Source organism: Hypanus sabinus, chromosome 15 (assembly GCF_030144855.1).
Source record: "Hypanus sabinus isolate sHypSab1 chromosome 15, sHypSab1.hap1, whole genome shotgun sequence".
NCBI classification, from domain to species: Eukaryota; Metazoa; Chordata; class Chondrichthyes; order Myliobatiformes; family Dasyatidae; genus Hypanus; species Hypanus sabinus.
The window spans coordinates 82,643,548-82,662,743 of NC_082720.1; the positions used below are offsets into that span (position 1 = coordinate 82,643,548).

The 19,196-nt window shown below is 38.2% G+C and overlaps 1 pseudogene; it reads left to right on the forward strand.

The window, feature by feature from the left end:
- The window catches only part of LOC132405273 (rap guanine nucleotide exchange factor 6-like), a 64,611-nt pseudogene that overhangs the window by 12,136 nt on the left and 33,279 nt on the right, over positions 1-19,196 (forward strand).

A 19,196-nucleotide genomic window follows, 5' to 3' on the forward strand; every position in this document is an offset into this window, starting at 1 on the left:
GTCAGTTAAGCACATGATTCTAGAGCACTTTAACAATCATTGCAATTTAACAAGATAATATTTAATTTAGTTACACTTAGTGGGTTCATAATGATGATTGTTTCCTGTACAACTGACAAGAAAGTGAAATCTTGAATACAGCTGGGCTCTTCACATTGGTAAATTATGCATTTCGGTAATCAAAAGCTATAGTGTCTGTCAGTTACCTGTCTCAAAGTTTAGAACCTGCATCCAGTGTATTCTGATAGTTTCTGATTCATATTCCACTTAACCTTTACTCTCAAAGGCGGCCAATCTCATCAGTGTTGATGAACTTCTCAAAGGCAAGATAATGTAGGGAATGAGGATAACAGGCCTGGATTGGGAGGTAGTGTGGAAGAAAATGCAAGGAGCATCCAAATTTTATGAGCACCATGTGGAGGAGAAATAAATATATATATTAAATGATAGGAAGAATATCAGTGCAAACATGTCCTTATTCTAGGTATGACAGAGATCTGCTTTCTTGTAATAACTATTATCAGTACACAGTCAGAACATTTATACTGGCCATAGAGTCATAGAAAAGGACAGCATAGAAACAGGCCCTTCAGCCCATCTAGTCCATACTGAAATATTAATCTGCCTACTCCCATCAACCTGCACCTGGACTATTGCCCTCCATACCCTTCCCATCTATGTACCTACCCAAACATCTCTTAAATATTGACATCACGCCCACACCCACATCTACACTTCTACTAGCAGCTCCTTCCACACTCTCACCACCCTCTGAGTAAAGGAGTTCCCTGTCATGTTCTCCTTAAGCATTTCACCTTTCACTCTTAACCCATCACCTCAAGCTCTAGTCTCAGCAACTTCAGTGGAAAAAGCCTGATTGCATTTACCCATCTATACACCTCATAATTTTGAATACTTTATCAAATGTCCCCTCACTCTTCTACACACTAGAAAATAAAGTCCTAACTTATTTACCCTTTCCCTATAACTCTGGTTCCCAAGTTCTGGCAAAATCCTTGCAAACTTTCTCTGCTTTCTTTCAATCTTGACATATTTCTTGTAGGTGCGTTACCAAAACTGCGCACAATATTCAGAATTAGGCCTCACCAACATCTTACACAATTTCAACATAATATCCCAACTCCTGTACTCTTAACACTGATTTATAAACATTGATAAGTTCCATCAGCCACTTTCCAGTCCACTTATCCAGCTGGTCCAGATCCTGCTGAAAACTTTGATAGTCATTTTCGCTGTCCACAACACCCCTAATCTTGGTGTTATCCACAAATTTGCTGATCCAGTTTACCGCATTATCACCCTCACCCTGATTGTTGATATATAGTAGATGACAAACCTCAATGGACCCAGCACCAATCCTTGCGGTACATCACCAATCAAAGGCCTCCTGTCAGTAGGAACCATCTACTGCCACTCTCCAACTTCTCCTGCAAATTCAATGTCTAATCCAATTTACCAACTCACCTTGAATGCTAAGCAGCATTAACATTCTTGACCAAGCTCCAATGTGCAACCTTGTCAAAGTCCATGTAGACACCATCCACTACCCTGGCTTCATCAACTTTCCTGGTAACTTCTTTGAAAAACTTGTTAAGGTTAGTTATAAACAAGCTACCATTCTCAAAGGCATGTTGACTATCTCTAATCAGTCTCTGTTTATCCAAACACATATATATCTGGCCCCTTTGTATGCCTTCCAATAACTAACCACTACCGATGTCAGGTTCGCTGATCTACAACTTTCTGAATTATTCTTAGAGTATTTCTTAAACAATTGAACAACATTAGCTATTCACTAACTTGCTGGCACCTCACCTGTGGCTAAGGACATTTTAAATATTTCTGCACAAACTTCCTACAGGATACAAGGAAACACCTTGTCAGGTCCTGAGATTTACCCTCCCTAATTTCTCAATTTGTCTCAAAACAGGAAATAACTCTTCCTCTTTAATCTGTGAATGGTCCATGACCTTACTGCTGTTAGGCCTCACTTCTATAGGCTCTGTGTTCCCATCCAGAGTAAATGCAGGTGGGAAAAGATCAGCTTAAGATTTCCCCCATCTTTTTCAGTTCCATGCATAGAGGACCACTCTGATATTAGATAACCAATTTTGTTCCTTGCTATCCTTTTGCAGTTAATATGTCTGTAGAAGCCTTTGGGACTCTCCTTCACCCTTGTCTGCTAGAGCAACTTCATGCCTTCTTTTAACCATCCTGATTTCCTTCTTAAGTGTCCTCTTGCATTTCTTAACACTCCTCAAGTACCACAATTGCTCCTTTCTGCCTACACCTGCTGTGTACCTCCTTCTTTTTCTTATCCAGGGCCTCAAGTTCTCTCAAAATCCAAGATTCCCTATAGTTGTTATGCTTGCCTTTTATTCTGACAGGAACATACAATCTCTCTCAAAATTTCACTTTTGAAGACCTCCCAATTACTAAGTACACCTTTGCCAGCAGACAACCTGTCCCGATCCACACTTGCTAGGTCCTTTGTGATACCATCCAAATTGGCCTTTCTCCAACTTCAAATCTTAACCTGAGGAGCAGTCCTATCCTTGTCAATAATTATCTTGAAACTAATGGCATTGTGATCACCAGATGCAAAGTGTTCCCATACACAAACTTCTGCCACCTGCCCATCTCACTCCCTAATAGGAAATCTAGTATCACACTCTCTAGTTGGGGCCTCTATGTACTGATCAAGTAAACTTTTCTGAACACAATAAGACTATAAGATATAGGAGCAGAATTAGGCCATTTGGCCTATCAAGTCTGCTCCGCCATTTCATTATGGCTGATCCATTTTTCCTCTCAGCCCCAATCTCCTGCCTTCACCCTGTTTCCCTTCATGCCCTGAACAATCAAGAATCCATGAACTCTGCCTTAAATATACATAAAGACTTGGCCTCCATACTGTAGCTGTCTGTGGCAAAGAATTCCACAGATTCACCACTCTCTGGGTAAAAAAATTCCTCCTCATCTCTGTTCTAAAAGGACACTCCTCATTCTGAGGCTGTGTCATCTGGTCTTAGACACTCCCACCTCAGGAAACATATTTTCCACATTTACTCCATCAAGGCCTTTCACCATTCGATAGGTTTCAATTGGGTCACCCACCACTCTTCCAAATTCCAGTGAATACATGCCCAGAGCCATCAAATTGTCTTCGTATGACAAGCAGTTTAATCCGGGAATTATTTCCGTGAACCTCCTTTGAACCCACTCCAATTTCAGCACATCCTTTCTAAGAAAAAGGGCCTAAAACTATTCACGATACTCGAAGTGAGGCCTCACCTGTGCTTTATAAAGTCTCAACGTTATATCCTTGCTTTTGTATTCTAGTTCTCCTGAAACGAATGCTAACATCACATTTGCCTGCCTCACCACAGACTCAACCAGCAAATTAACCTCCAGGGAATCCTGCACAAGCCCCCCCAAATCCCTTTGCACATCAGATTTTAGTATATTCTCTCATTTAGTGAATAGTTAACCCTTTCATTTCTTCTACCAAAGTGCATGATCATACACTTCCCGACAACATATTCCATCTGCCATTTCTTTGTCAATTCTCCTAATCCATCTAAGTCCTTCTGTAGCCTCAAAACTACCAGTCCCTCCATCTATCTTCATATCGCCTGCAAACTTTGCAACAATTCCATTATCCAAATAATTGACACATAACGTAAAAAGAATTGGTCCCAATACAAAACCCCTGTGGAACATCATTAGTCACCGGCAGCCAACCAGAAAAGGCTTCCTTTATTCCCACTCTTTGCCTCCTGCCAATCAGCCACTGCTTTATCCATGCTAGAATCTTTCCTGTAGTAGCCTGGCACCTAGCTTGTTCAGCAGCCTCATGAGTACACCTTGTCAAAGGCCTTCTGAATTCTAGTTTGTCCACCACTTTCTTGTCCCCCAATACTACCTCTACAACATCGTTTTCCAGAGGTCCGACATCCACTCTTGCCTCTCTTTTACTCTTTATGCATCTGAAGAAACTTTTAGTATCTTCTTTAATGTTATTGGCCAGCTCACTTCTGTATACCATCTTTAATTTCTTAATGACTTTTTAGTTGCCTTCTGTTGGTATTTGAAAGCTACCCAATCCTCTAACTTCCCAATAATTTTTGCTTTGTTGTATGCCCTCCCTGTGGCTTTTCTGTTAGCTTTGATTTCCCTTGTTAGCTAAGGTTGTATCATCTTGCCTTTAGAATAGTTCTTCCTCTTTGCTTCCATAAATTCCAGCCATTGCTGCTCTGCTGCCATACTTCCCAGTGTTCCTTTCCAATTAATTCTGGCTAACTGTTCTGTCATGTCTCTGTAATTTTTGTTACTCCACTGTAATACTGATGCATCTGACTTTAGCTTCTCCTCCTCAAATTTCAAGGTGAATTCCAACATATTATCATCACTTGCCCCTAGAGTTCATTTACCTTAAGCTTTCTTTTTTTGTAATTTTTTTATTGAAGTTCGTCATCAAACAAACATTTCCATAAGATGTATTTCAGACGTTGTACATATATATCATATAATCATATATATCACAAATCTCCACAAAGTATTTATCTGAGGTATACACTTATAGAAAAGAGTGGGAAGAAAAAACAAGCAAAAGGAAAGAACTATGTACAAGTAGGGAGTGATCTTTTTTTTTACAACAGATTAATTGATTTGTGAGAATAAAATCAGGCCTATGAGGCATTATGTAGTTAAACCATTTTCCCAGTATGAATCAAATTGTTCCAGCTTATGGTTAACAGATGCTGTTATCTTCTGCATTTTGTAAATGTCCATTGTAATTTCCATCCATGTATTTAAAGTTGGGCTCTCCTGTGATAACCATTTCCTAGTAAGAGTCTTTTTACCAGCCACCAACAGTATATTCATTAAATATTTATCTCTTTTCAACCATTCTTGAGGTATATATCCAAAATATATGGTCTTACTCTCTAAGGGTATTTCACATTTAAAGATCTCTTGTAGGGCATTGTGTATCCTCCTCCAATAGTTTTTGATAACAGGGCAGTCCCAAAAAATATGATAATGATTTGCATTTTGATTTCCACAATTTCTCCAGCAAACAGGGAGGTTACTATCATAATGGGATTTCTGAGAGGATGTAATAAAATATCTTATCAAGTTTTTCCATCTGAACTCCTTCCATTTCTGTGAACTGGTACACTTCCATTGATATCTCCATGTTGTTGTCCATTCTTCCTCAGGTATAATTATCCCTCCTTCCTTCTCCCATTTTGTTTTAATGTATGAAGTCAAATGTGTTTTAAGATTTGACAACCCCTTATACATGCTTGAAATGATTCTACTACCATTATCTGAATTATATGCTTTTCTAAAGAGCTCTATCAAGCACGTATTTGCCTTGGTTACATTCTTAAGCATTTTATTAACATATTGTTGTATCTGTAAATACCGATAAAAATTTTGTTTTTCTAATAAGGGTTTCTCTTTAAGCATTTCAAAACTGAACAGTGTTCCTTCTTTCATTATGTTGCAAAGAACTGTTATTCCTTTAGCTGTCCAGTCCTTAAATCTAGCATCCAATTTATTTGGTGTAAAATCTGAGTCATATGCACACCATTTAAGAATTGTAATATCTCTCTCTAGATTATATTCTTTTATAGTAGTTTTCCATATTTTAAGAGTCAGTTTCACCCATGGGTTATCAATAGTATTTATGTACCTTTGCAAGTTGTTATCACCCAAAATTGCTTGTATGGGGATGGGAAGTACCCGCTCCTCAATGTTTTTCCATTGAGCGTCAGATGATGGGTTGCACCAACATATCACAGCTCTCAACTGTGCTGCAAAATAATAATCTCTAAGAGAAGGCAAGCCCCATCCCCCCTTTTCCTTTGTTAATTGCAAAGTTTTGAGATGAACTCTAGGCCTTTTACCCTGCCAAATATACCTTGATAGCATCTTGTTCCATTCCTTGAATTAATTTTGATTAATCTCTATTGGTAGGGTCTGAAAGAGATATAACAGTCTGGGCAGTATAGTCATTTTAATAGACTCAATCCTTGAACTGAGACTGAAAAAAGGAATCAGGCTCCATCTTGCCACATCTTCCTTAATTTTTTTATATAAAGGCTGATAATTATATTCTGATAATTTTGCCAAATCTTTCGGCATAATGATGCCCAAATATTTGAAAGGCTCTGTGTGCCATGCCCAGGGATATCGACTTTCAATTTCTCTTGTTGGGCTATAGTAATATGAAAGTAATTGGGTTTTATCTATGTTGATCTTGTATCCTGATAATTGACCATATTGTTCAAAGGATTGCATCAATTTAGGTAAAGAGTATGTTGGTTGCCCTAGATAGATCAACATGTCATCCACATAACAAGCCAATTTATGCTCTGTCCCTTTAATAGTAATTCCCCTGATATCTTCATTTTGTCTGATGTATTGAGCTAATGGTTCCAGATATAATGCGAAGAGTAGTGGTGACCATGCACAACCCTGTCTCGAGCCCCTTTCTAGGGTAAGACTATTTGATAAATATCCGTTGATTTTAATCCTAGCAGTAGGATTGTCATATAGTGTCTGTATAGTTTTAATAATTGTGTCTTGGAAGCCAAATCTATGTAAGACTCTGTAAAGAAAATTCCAATTAACTGAACCAAATGCTTTTTCAGCATCCACACTTATCACTATTGCTTTGATTTTCTTTTGTATATAATCCATAATGTATAGTGTCCTTCGTATATTGTCTTGAGTCTGGCGATGTCGTATAAAACCTGTCTGATCATTATGTATTAGTATGGGTAGAAACTCCTCTAATCGTTTGGCCATGATGGAGGTAAATAACCTATAATCTACATTAAGAACGGATATTGGTCTAAATGACCCGCATTCCATTTTATCCTTGCCTTCTTTCGATATAGCTGAGATTATCACTTCCTTCCAACAGGGTGGCATTTGTGCCTTTTTTAGAGCCCATTTCATTGTGGGGAGTAAAACAGGAATTAACTCATTTTTAAATTCTTTGTACCACTCTGCCATATACCCATCTGATCCTGGTGACTTGCTTAATTTAAGCCTACTAAATGCAGCTTTTAATTCAACTTCAGTTATGTCAGCAGTCATTGTTCTATTTTGTTCTTTGCTTAAAGTGGGTAACTCTAGAGAATTCAAGAAGGTCTCAATTTGGGTTATGCTTCCCCCGGGAACTTTGGAATATAGAGTTTTGTAAAACACTTCAAAAGCTTCTTGAATTTCACTTAGCTTAGTTTTTATTATTTTCTTTCTTGGGTCCCTAATTCTATGAATTGTATTTTCTGCTATCCTTTTTTTTCAGTTTCCACACCAGTATTTTCATAGATTTCTTTCCACTTTCATAATGTCTCTGCTTCAGAAACATTAAGTTTTTCCTGATTTCTTGCATAGCCAAATTATTTATTTCATTCCTAATTCTTTTAATTTCCCCTAATGTATCCTGTGCCAAATTCAATTTGTGTTTTTTCTCTGGTTCCTTTAGCCTATATTGTAATTCCTCTAATGTTTTATTCCTTATTTTTTTCTTACATGAAGATATTGCTATAATTTTCCCTCTTAAGACTGCCTTCAGAGTATCCCATAAAATGGGAGGTGAAACCTCTCCATTATCATTAAATTCTAAGTAGAGACTGATTTCTTTTTTAATTTGTTCCTTAAAGTATGGATCATTGAGTAGACTTGAATTTAGTTTCCAAATAGTATTCTTTGGTTGTAGGTCAAAATCAACAGATATAGGTGATTGGTCACTTACATCTATTGTCCCAATTCCACAGGTGTTTATTTTGTCTTTTCCAAATGTTATGAAATAGTCTATTCTTGTATATACAGAATGCGGAGCAGAATAATGAGTGTAATCCCTTCTGTCAGGGAAAAGGTCCCTCCATAACCAACATCCTCAAAAAGTGTATTGACTTTCTTACGTAAAGATTTTGTTTCATAGGTTTTTCTATTGGAAGAGTCTAAGTTTGGTAGTAATTGTAATTTCAAGTCTCCCCCACATATCAGGAAAGCTTCTGTTTCAGTTAACATAATATCAGTAATTTTCTGAAAGAAGCCAATATCACTTCCTGTATATTCAATAGAGTAACTGAATTGCCGTCTATATTCCCCCTTACCAGAATATATCTGCCCTCTTTATCTCCCATTTCAAATACTTTTTCAAAATTTAGCCTACTTGAGATAAGAATAGCAACTCCTCTCCTATGTCTTGATTTATATGAGGAGAAAAACAGATTAGTGAAGCCCATTCTCTTTAGTTTTTTATGCTCATTATCACTTCAATGAGTTTCCTGTAAATATACTACATGGGCTTGTTCTTTTTTCATTTTGGATAAAATTCTCTTACATTTGATTGGATTTAATAGCCCATTTACATTAAAAGAAATGAATTTTACCTTGTCCTTAGCCATCTGTATTTATCTGTCAATGTATCATTGAAATTAGAATAAAACTTAATCGATCTACTCCCTGAACAAATAAGAACCAAGAAACGCAAATAATAACGAAAATGGCAATGAACGTGTGATTCCAAGGCTGAGGTCTTTAATAACGTTTTTCTCAACGTTTTTAAAGTTAGCCAAATCTTATGGCTCTTCTGAAGGGGGTGAGGACTGTCTTTGGGAAACTCCCGGTCTTTTCCTGATGTATTTCTCTCAGCCTTTTCCCGTCTCCTGCCTTCTTGATTCTCACACTATTTCCCAAGCCGAGCGGGATAATTCCTCAGCCAGGCTTACCTTCGTTTTGGTCATGCTGATGGGCAACCCTCTAGCCTTCATGTCTGTAGTCGCCTCTTCCACTGTCTGGTACAACTGTGTCCCGTTGTCATAAAACACTTGAAGTTTAGCAGGGTACGGAGTTTAAAATCTAATCTTATCTTTCTTTAGTAGTTGCTTTACTTCAGAGTATTCTTTGTGTTTCTGGAGGACCACGGGGTGGGGGGGTAATCTTGGTCGAAATATATTAACTTATCCTCTAAAAACACTCTCTTTTTACCCCAGACCCTTCGTAGAATCTCCGCCCTGGTGTTGTACCGAAGGAATTTAATTATAATTGAGTGTGGCTTTCTATCCGGGGTAGGTTTTGGGACTAATGTGCGGTGAGCTCTTTCGACTTCCAGCTTCATAGCCGGGGGAAGATCCAGCGCGTCCCGCAGTAACTTTCCGACAAACTCTGTCATAGACGGGCCCTCTGCTCCTTCGGGAACGTTGTAGATTCTGATATTTTTCCGCCACGATCTTCCCTCCAGGTCATGCAGTTTACCTTCCTGGTGATATATTATTTTTATTGTCTTGCTCAGTATCTGTTCCATGTTTTGAAAGCGATCTTCCACCTTCTCAATGCGAGTCTCTGCCACCGCTATTTTTTGATTAACGCTGGCGAGCTCTGCCTTAATATCATGGAGCTGCTGCTTTATATCTTTCTGGACCTCCATTATTTCTTTCATGATTTCGAAGACATTCGCTGCTTCGTCTGAGCGAGGCCCAGCAGCCACCTTGCTCGCACGCGGTCGGGTTGGAGAGCCGCCTGCTGCACTCCTCTCGGACGCAGGCTCCGCAGTGTCGCTTTTTTTATTTCCATTTCTTCTCCCCATTCTTGCCCCTCTCTTCAGTTCAAATATTTTTCAAAAAATATTATATTTGATGGGTTAACGGGGCTTAATACGTGTTTTTTCGGAGGAGCTAGTGACTTAAGCTGCCATTCTCGACAATGACATCACCAGAAACCTTACCTTAAGCTTTCTAATCAACTTGGGTTCATTGCACAACACCCAGTCGAGAACAGTTTATCCCTTAGTGGGCTCAACCATGAGCTGCTCTATAAAGCCATCTCATACGCATTCTAGAAATTCCCCCTCTTGGAATTCCACACCAACCTGATTTTCCCAATCTACCTACATTATGAAATCCCCCATGACTGTTGTAACATTGCCCTTTTGACATGCATTTTCCGTCTCCATTTATAATTTGTAGATGACAACCTCACTACTGTTTGGGGGTCTGTATATAACTCCCATCATTGTCTTTTAACCCTTGCGGTTCCTTAGCTCTATCCACAATGATTCAACACTTTCTGACCCTATGTCATCCCTTTCTAATGACTTAGTTTCATTTTTACCAAAAGAGCCAAGCCAACACCTCTGCCTTCCTGCTTGTCCTTGAATACAATGTGTATCCTTCGACATTAAGCTCCCAGCTATAATCTTTCAGCCATAATTCAGTAACGCCTGCCAATCTGTAACTGTGCTGTAAGTTCATCTACCTTATTCCATATACTGCGCACATTCATATATCATTAGTCCTGTATCCACCCTTTTCGATTTTGTCCACCTTTTACATTTCAAATCATCCCATTGACTGCAATTTTACCCTATCAACAGCCTCTCCTTGCTGGGAGTCTTACTGCACATTGCCTCTGCTTGTAAACCAGCTGCTTCATCTTCAGCACTGTCACTCCAGTTCCCATTCCCTGCCAAAGCAGTTAGACAAACTCTATCCCATACGGCCCTTTTACAATTTGGGAGTCCTAGTCAATATGCGGAAAATTAAAATAACATAACCTTCTGTTTCGAAATCAGAATCAGGTTTGTTATCACCGGCATGCAACGTGAAATTTGTTAACTTAACAGCAGCAGTTCAATTCAATACATACTCTAGCAGAAAGAGAAGAAAATAAAAAATAAAATAAAACATCAATAAATAAACAAGTAAATCAAATTATGTATATTGAATAGATTTTTTTTAAAATGTGCAAAAACAGAAATACTGTATATTAAAAAATATACAGTGGTGGTGTACCAAATATTTGGTAGTGTCCAAAGCTTCAATGTCCATTTAGGAATCGGATGGCACAGGGGAAGTTGTTGTTCCTGAATCGCTGTGTGTGTGCTTCTGTACCTCCTACCAGATGGTAACAGTGAGAAAAGGGCATGTCCCGGGTGCTGGAGGTCCTTAATAACGGATGCTGCCTTTCTGAAACACTGCTCTCTAAAGATGTCCTGGGTACTTTGTAGGCTAGTATCCAAGATGGGGCTGACTAGATTTATAACCTTCTGCAGCTTCTTTCGGCCCTGTGCAGTAGTCCCTCCATACTGGACAGTGGTGCAGCCTGTCAGAATGCTCTCCGCGGTACAACTAAAGCAATAGTCTGCCAATCCTGCCCCTCCAGCAACCAAGTCTCAGTAACGGCTACGATGTCATAATTCCACATGCTATCCATGTCCTGAACTCACCTGCCTTTCCTGCAATGCTCCTTACATTGAAATATTCACAACTCAGAACACTAGTCCCACCTTTCGATTCCTGATATTGTACGTAGGCTTAACAATATCTTCTCCCTCAATTACTCCACAATCTGCTCTGGTGGTCTGGTTCCCACCCACCCCCCTCCCCCGCCCCCAACACCCTATGCAGCACTGGCAAGCTCTTCCGCAAGGATGTTACTCCCCTCTAGTTCAGGTGCAAACAGTCTCTTCAGTAAGGTTCCACCTTCCTCGAAAGAGAGCCCAACAATCCAAAAACCCGAAGCCCCCTCTGCTGCCCTACCTCCTTAGATCATTTGTTTATCTGTATAATCTTTTTACATCTGGCCAATCCTGAGATCACAACCCCGGAGGTCTTATTCTGTAACATAGTATGTACCTCCCTGATCTCACTTCGCAGGATCTCGTCACCCTTCCTACCCAAGTCATTGGTACCATGTGGGCATGACCCCTGGTTGCTCACCCTCCCGCTTAAGAATGTGTTGGACTCGAAAGTCTCGGGAGAACTGCGACGCGCGATCGCTTCTTTCTCTCGAATTTGCAATCCATTGTCTCCAAGTGGAATGCACCCACTCATTTCTTTTGAAATCTTTTCCCCGGTAAGCATTCCGGCATTTCCGAGGGAACTGTGACGTGTCCTCGCTTCTTTTGAAAACTTTCTCTCAAATTCGCAATTCATTTTCCCCAAGGGTCTGCATCCGTTCGCTTCTTTTGAAATCTCTCTCCTGCTACGCAATCCAGTGTACCCTTTATAGCTTTTCCCTTTGTTTGTGCTTCATCAAGAGAAGATCACAATGAAGATCGATGCTATATCAGCGCCACAGGTAGTTCAGCAATATTATGTTCTTTACACATCCATACAGATGGTTCAAAAGATCCAGTGACAGGTCGTTCAGGTGTTTCTGTTTATGTTTCAAGGGTTCAGGGGACTAGTAAGAAAGGATTATCAGACAAAGTATCAGTATTCATGTCTGAGATGGATGTTATCGTTTTAGCTTTGGAATGGGTCTAAGAAATACACCCTAATTATGTACTTCGCTCTGATTCATTCTGGAGTTTTAACATCTATTGAAACAGGTACTTCACATTGTAGGCCAGACAATTGGACAATATCTGTTGAGGCTGCTGGGTCTAGGCTTATGTATCCACTTCTTATGGGTTCTTGCCCATGTTGGAGTTGAAGGAAACAAGGTGACAGATCTTCTAGGCAAGCAATCATTCAGAATTAAGGACGTAAATATAGTTGTGCCTTTGCATGAAGGGGAAGTGAAAAGCATAATTAAAATGTGTACAGGAAGAAACTTCAGGACACATGCTGGTGATAATAAACCTGATACCGTTCTGATCAATGTGGCTACAAAGATGGGACTAGGAAAAGAAAAGATGTCATTTATATAAAATTCAGAGGCTGGTGTGTGCTCAACTGGGAGGTGGGTACAACAAGAGAGAAGAAGTTACTGTACACTTAAACATTAACATATTGAAAATACTAGGTTGAATAATTCCTTGTTCAGAACTGTTATAGATGATACAGATATTTGCAGGGAGTGCTCTATATACTGTATTGTTTGAATACAGATCCTATGAGGTTCAAAGGTAACATCTGATTGCTAGGTTGAGATAATTGGGATAGACACAGTTTAACATGGATAATTTGTAAAGATATCACTGCCATCCTAATTATATAATTGTATATTTGACTTTCTGAAAAGCATTAGACTCTTTGATCTTATTTGAGTTGTTTGAGAGGGGGGGGACTAAAGTGGGTGTACTTCCTGTCTCTTTGCTCTACACACCATCTCAGTAGATGGCGGTAATGCACCTTATGTTGGTCTATGAAAGGCCAATTAAACTTTTACTAGAAGAACTGCACAATCCAAATCTCCAAGGGGTCTGTGGTGCTGGCATTAGGAAGATATAATATGAAATGCCCCTTCATATTTTCTTTTTAAGTCTGTTCACTCATATGCAGTTGAGTCCAGATCAGAGGAAAAGTTATTTTTTGTACATTTCTGAATATGATTAAACCACTATCTTCAAAAGAATGCATTACCTTTTTCTGTTTTTCATTCATTTTTAATGTTTAGATTTGTAAAATACACATCTGAAACTTCTTAGTAAAAATTATTGTTTTCATAACCTTCATTGTGGAATAGTCAAATGAAACTTTGTAGATACTTAACTGTAGCTATCACTAAGACAGGAATCTTCAATCTTTGCATAATCAAGTGTCAGTGTGCTTTTCATAAATACTGTTGCAACATTGTAAGTTGTGTTTATTTTGTTGTGAGATCTGAAAGAGTTGTTTAAGTACTGGCATCTTGATCCATTTTATTCATGTTACCAGTCTAACAGTTGCTTCCACCTGTGCTCTGTTGTACCATTTTAATATTTGGGATAGATGTGCTGATTTTCCAGTAGTGTCATTAAATACTGAATTGTATGAAGTGTGATCATATGTGGACATGTTTCTCTTCCAGTGCAAAACTTGGTATGTTTCAAGCTACATACATTAAAGATTAGCTAACTATTACCAAGGGTTGATTAACCAAATAACTTCCATGTTTTATGTTTGCTTCTCTTGTAACAGTGTGCAAGTGTAGCTCAGCAGGATAATTGCCAAATTCTGAACGAGGAGGAGGAAAATACTCACAAGGTGGAGGAGGAAGGAGAGGTAGTAATGGTGAAAGAGCACAGAGAGCTGGATCGTACTGGAACCAGGAAAGGACACATACAAAGTTTGTAGTTACAAAGGTAAAGGAGAAATCCATTTGCAATTGAAACATTAAAGTGGAAACAACAAGGGATATTTCACACCTATCTCTTGTCATTACAACTCTTGGATAAACCCTTGGCTGCAATGTGGTCCTATTCTAGAATCTTGTGGCTAAATTTGCATTTTGACACACAATATATTTTTGCATATACACCATAATGCAGATTTATTATGACCAGTGGTGTCAGATCAGTCTTAAAATGCATTTTCACAGTAGATAAAAATTAACAAAAAAAACAAGTAGGCAACTTACAAATGACCTGTTAAATATATATCTTGTTTCAGTCTAATGTTTGACTGAGTAAATCCACTTTCTTTGTGAGGCTATTTGAAAGTTTCTCTCTCTAATTAGAGCTTCAATTGTAATCTCATTTCCTTTCCACACTGCTGAGTGTTGGATTATTTCATCTCTAAAGCACTTCGCAATTTTTGATATATTAATGGCAGCAAAGCAGAAGATTTTGTTGAATGGACAGGTAGTACTTTTAGAATGTACTATTGTCTGAGCCTTTAAACTACTTAAATGTTATGGATAATATGGTGGTTTTAATTAATGAAGTGGTTTAATTTGTTGCTGCTGCTATTTTGATTTATAGCACAAACCATTTAATTTGGAAAGTTTTTGCTATTTTTCCATGGAATTCTCAATTTCAAGAATTCTTAAACTCTTCTAGGTCAGGACCTAATGGGAAGGCGGAGAAGCGGCAAGTAAGAGTGCTGTATTGTTCTGTGTTCTATTAAGGTGGAGGGTTATATGGGAGGCAGGGTTTAAGAGTCGGCACAACATTGTGGGCCGAATGGCCTGTATTGTTCTATATTCTATGTTCTTAAGAGGAGGAGCTAGAAAGTCTAGGACCTCGGAGGTAGTAGGAGATTGGTGAAGGAAGAAGGTGGGTTGCTGCAACAATTTCCTGCAGTATCAAATAATTTAAAAAATCAGTCTTTTGTAAGTTGTATGGAGCTAGGAGGCGGCAGCATCAATGTGGCTTGCTGAGATTCCCAGTCAAGTTTTCATCTTGGAACTATACAATTGCAAATCTGTAAAAAGGCAGACTTTCATGACTCCCCACTTTGATACTAGCTAGAAAGATGATGGGTTTGTGACACATTGATGAGAACCACTAATCAATTTTGTTTGTGACATTATTAGCCAAACGTAGGAGGCCTGTTGATGGGTCTCTACAGATGCTGCATTTAGATTGTAAGATCAGAGTTTGTACAATGCTTCTGATTCCTTCTTGAGAAATAGAACCACATACTCCCTTGCTAAATATGTAAATATCATTCTCAAATGTACCAACTATGTTATTTCCTTTTAGAATAATGTGGCAATGATATGCAGTCTTAATTTAATGATTCTAATAACTCAATTTTTCCACTGCCATGTGATACAGGTGTTTCAATTTGGGTTTTTTGACATATGTAATGATAAATTTGCACGTAGCTCAAGCTGCAATGCCTTTGACTTCAGTTTAATATTTGTTCTTTTCAAGGTACAGTATGTTCTTGCATTTGTACAGTGCTTTTCAAATTTTAAAGGCAGAATAACTTTTTAAAAGTTTCACTCTTGGGATAGTGTTGACGAGGCCGAGCATTGATTGTCCTTAAATCATAAAGTGCATGGGCCGGTCACTGTTGTAACACAAGGGTAATTGGCACCCAGTCGTTGTTCAGGAATGTACTACCATTGGCAATAAAAGGTGGTCAAACACTGGCCAAGATATCAATAAAAATTAATATTTCTTTGAATTTGTACAGGACATTGTATAGACATTATGTCTATCTGGCTACGTGCTTTAATATCTGATTTGAGAGATGGTACCTCAAACAGTGCAGCAATATCTGGAAAGCTACTTGCATGTTATGCATTGAACCTCTAATGTGGGGTTTAGATCATAGAAGTGAGTCAGAATTAAGTGGGTTGTCGCTGGAATGAGGATGATATTGTGCTTCTACATTTGATCTATTTGATATTTGAATCATACAAATACAGATGAGGCAGGTGCCATTTGGCCCTGATGCACCATCAATAACTCTCGGAGATGGGAGGCGAACGATAGGCTTTTATTAGCTGCAAGAGACCACGATTAGCAGCAAGAGACCACCACACAACATCCTGGAGACTGAGGGAAGAGCAGTGCCTCCAATCGCCTTTATACAGGGGTCTGTGGGAGGAGCCACAGGAGCAGTCAGTAGAGGGGCATGTCCAGGCAGGTATATGTAGTTCACCACAGGCCCATACCTATTTCATTAAAGAAATGCAATCTAACTTAATTTATTCTCCCGCTCTTAGTCCACAGCTAACAGAATTCACAACCAGATTTGTTTTAAATAATTGAGCTTTCTGGATGTTTTATCCCTCAGATATTGAGGTCTAGTCCTCCAAAAACTTTTGGTGAGGTAATTCCTCTGTCATCCCGTTCTCATACATCAATTATTATAAATCGATGCTTTGAATTTGATATACTGCTTCTTTAGTTTATGGTTGACCCATAGACAAGACAATTTAAAAAACTATAATGTTGCAGCTCCCTCAATGCTCATAGTGCCTCCTTTGACTGAGACTTATCCTACAATTCTTCCTTTTAAAAACATATTACCTTTAAGAGGCTAAAACCATGATGTCCTGGCCATATTGTTGCACTAAACTTACAGCCTTACAGAGTGGCATAACTAAGGACCATATGGTTTGAGAATTTATCTAACAGAATTAAAATATATCATTGTCTCATATGTTAGTTAGCTTTTGGTTAATGCTTCGCAATGGAGATTTTTCTGAAAGGGTGAGAAAGGGAAATAGAAAATATGGCAGCTGAAATAGTTTTATTAATGTTGTATTATTCTTTCAGGGAACACCAGATAGACTTATTCACACTTAGTTGAAGAACATTCCATTGTAGATCCCACGTACATAGAGGATTTCCTGTTGACATGCAGAACGTTTCTGTCAAGTCCCATGGAAGTTGGAGAGAGATTACTCGAGTGGTTTAATGTTGATAGCCTTAGGGATAAGGTCAGTCTGAACACTAAGTCATTTGCAATAAATTATACATAGAATTAATTTAAAAATAAATTCTTTTTAGTCTGCATATATAAATTGTTGTATTCTAGGTCTGGAAAATAAAAATGATGCTGTAGTTATTGGGAATCAGTTTGAAACGTCGAAGATTTATTCCCCTCTGCAGATGCTGCTTGACTTGCTGACTTCCTCCAGAACTTCGTTTGTGTTGCTTAAATTTTCCAGCACCTGCAGAACATCTGTGTGTGTGTATGTATGTGTGTGTGTGTGTGTGTGTGTGTGTGTGTGTGTGTGTGTGTGTGTGTGAGAGAGAGAGAGAGAGAGAAAGTAAAAGTTTATTTTGATCCATGTGCATGTTTAAACTTCATAATTCTGTGATCTACTTTGAATCAATTCTTTTCAAAATGATTCTTTTGTAGGTTGCACGAGTTGTACTCTTGTGGGTGAAAAATCATTTCAATGACTTTAAAGGTCATGCTATGACCAATTTTTTAGAGGAATTTGAAAACAATTTAGAAACCCCAGTAAGCCAAGTGTGCAAATGGGGCTCACTGATTAAGATGATCATGACTGGAGAATAGTTTTAAGTAAGCTATGACCAATTTAGAGGAATTTGAAAAAAATTTACAGAAGTGGTAAGCCAAATATGCAAGTTTAGTTTACTGATTAAGATGATTATGAATGGTGAATAGTTTTAAGTAAGCATCTCCTATTCCTGCAAGCATTTCAGTTTTTCAGTAATATTGTTCCCAAGTACAGAGTCTTCAGTTGTGATATTTACAATGCTTTTGTGGCTGAAATAAACTGTTTTTTTTACATTTTTTCATTTCCATTTTGCAGAACCGCAGCAAGATTTCCGCTCTAAGGTCAACATCTATCAATTGTGTTATTAAACTTAGCCCATCTCCAAAATGTAATTGATTATTTCTAATTGGATAATTTAATTAATCTATCTTAATTTTTGGCTTCATATCTTTTCTGCTTCTTTCTTCCTGTAGCTAGTGAACAATTTATATATAGCTGTATTATATTGATTGACATACATTTATAAAAATAAAGTGATTTAAGTACAATAAAATGCACCAAAGCATTTCTCTCAGATGTCAATTGTTTACCCAAGAGCATTGTAAAGTATTAATAGAGACATATTTACATATGTAAACTGAATTGTAAGATTTGGTATTTTACTTTTCAGAAAATGAAAGGACATCTCAGATTGCTGAATATTGCTTGTGCTGCTAAGGCCAAATGGAGGCAGATAACTTTGCTAAAACCTTCCAGGGAGTCCCCATTATACTTTAATCTACTTGGTGGCAGCGAGAGAGGATTCGGCATCTTTGTGGAAAACGTAGAGCCTGGTAGTAAAGCTGCTGAGGCTGGACTTAAACGAGGTGACCAGGTAAAAACCACAGTATTTGAAAATACAGCTATTTGTAGCAGTAAAACCATTTGAATTCTGAGTTTTTGTTTAAAAAAATGTATTTAATTATTGGACAAAGAGACTAAAAATACTCCCCCTTATTTAAGCTGGATATTCTAGTTTGTGTTTACCATTCCATTTGTTCAATTCTATAAATAAATTGTGCATAGTCTCAAGTGGCTGCTGAAACACTTGTTTATTTGGATTCCTATTTGGTTAAAGATGAACTGTGACTATTTCTTTAGAATGTCAGAGCAATAACATAAAACTGACAATCTGTACAGGAAATTCAACTTCTGCTTCTATCTTTGCCCCCAAACCAAGTATTTTGCATCTGATTTTGCAGCTGTTTGCAGATAGCACATTTAATTTGCACTTGGTGACACTTGGTCTCCCTCTTCACAACAAACTTTACAGTCTACTTGCTCTAATCCATTAAAGTGAGTTGATCTCAATCCAGGTAATTATTGAGCAAGAGGGAGAGTTTGGGTCAGAGTGCTTTATGAGTGAGAGAGAGAGAGAGAGAGTGAAGACAAGAAGAGAGTAATACAATGGACTCAGTGGCCACTTTATTAGCTACCCCAGTACACCAGCACACTAATGCAAATATCTAACTATTCAATCATGTAGCAGCAATGAGAATAGTGTGCTAGACAAAAACAAAACCCAGTGAGCAGTG